Raw genomic sequence first — 1324 nt, 5'->3', positions numbered from 1 at the left:
CAAATCTGGCCTCAGACACTTAACACTTACTAGCTGTGTGACCCTGGGCAAGTCACTTAACTGCCCCACAAAAAAAAAAAAAAAGGATAAAGGATTTATAGTTAAAAGGGACCTGAGGAGTCATCCTGTCCAACCATCTCATTTTACTGATGAGGAAAATGAAGCCCCAAAATGTGAGATGACTTGCCAATGTTACACAGTTACTTAGAGCTACAACTTTTGCATATTTCCTTGAAATAATATTCATCCTGTTCCTTTCCACCATATTCCAATGAGTTGCCAAAATGACAAACACAAAAAGAAAAAGGAGAGGGACATGATACATGTTTTCTAGATCCTTTAGAAAACATGATGTTGTCCCTTTGGCTACATATATGTGAATATACAAGAAAGGTGATATTGTAGATATCAAGGGTATGGGCACAGTTCAGCAAGGAATGCCCCACAAATGTTATCATGACAAGACTGGACGGGTCTATAATGTTACTCAACATGCTGTAGGCATTGTTGTAAACAAACAGGTTAAGGGCAAGATTCTAGCCAAGAGAATTAATGTGCGTATTGAGCATATTAAGCATTCTAAGAGCAAAGATAGCTTCCTGGAGAGGGTAAAAGAAAATGACCAGAAGAAAAAGGAAGCCAAAGAAAAAGGTACCTGGATTCAACTGAAATGTCAGCCTTCTCCACCCAGAGAAGCACACTTTGTAAGGACCAATGGCAAGGAACCTGAGCTGTTGGAACCAATCCCCTACGAATTCATGGCATAAATGACTAAAAAATATGATAAAAAGATTCTTGGATTATGAAAAAAAAAGAATATTCATCCTTTTAAAAATCACAAAATGTAAAATACAACGGAAAAGAGCAATGAAATGGGCACAATGTGCATATCTTAGCACTAAAGTGAAAGAACTAATTAAGGGAGAGAAACTAGCTCGATCTGGTTTTAGCTGGTCAAGGCCAGATATTCTTTTTTTTTTTTTTTTTGCGGGGCAATGGGGGTTAAGTGACTTGCCCAGGGTCACACAGCTAGTAAGTGTCAAGTGTCTGAGGCCGGATTTGAACTCAGGTACTCCTGAATCCAGGGCCAGTGCTTTATCCACTGCGCCACCTAGCCACCCCCCAAGGCCAGATATTCTAAGACAGCCTTATGTCAATAAAAGCATGCACATATCACCATTACTATCACAAAATGAAAGTATATAAAAAATATTGCTGGGGAAGGCAGGGGAGCTAGACGGCGCAGTGGATAAAGCGCCGGCCCTGGATTCAGGAGGACCTGAGTTCAAATCCGGCCTCAGACACTTGATTTGACACTTAATAG

The 1324-nt window shown here is 40.3% G+C and overlaps 1 pseudogene; it reads left to right on the top strand.

Annotated features, from left to right (window-relative positions):
- Positions 1 to 284: 284 nt before the first annotated feature.
- On the top strand, positions 285 to 767 carry LOC122726595 (annotated as a pseudogene).
- Positions 768 to 1324: the final 557 nt, after the last annotated feature.

Source organism: Dromiciops gliroides, chromosome 4 (genome assembly GCF_019393635.1).
Source record: "Dromiciops gliroides isolate mDroGli1 chromosome 4, mDroGli1.pri, whole genome shotgun sequence".
NCBI lineage: Eukaryota > Metazoa > Chordata > Mammalia > Microbiotheria > Microbiotheriidae > Dromiciops > Dromiciops gliroides.
Note: the sequence above shows the minus strand (reverse complement) of the source record. Positions and strands in the feature narration are given on the sequence as shown.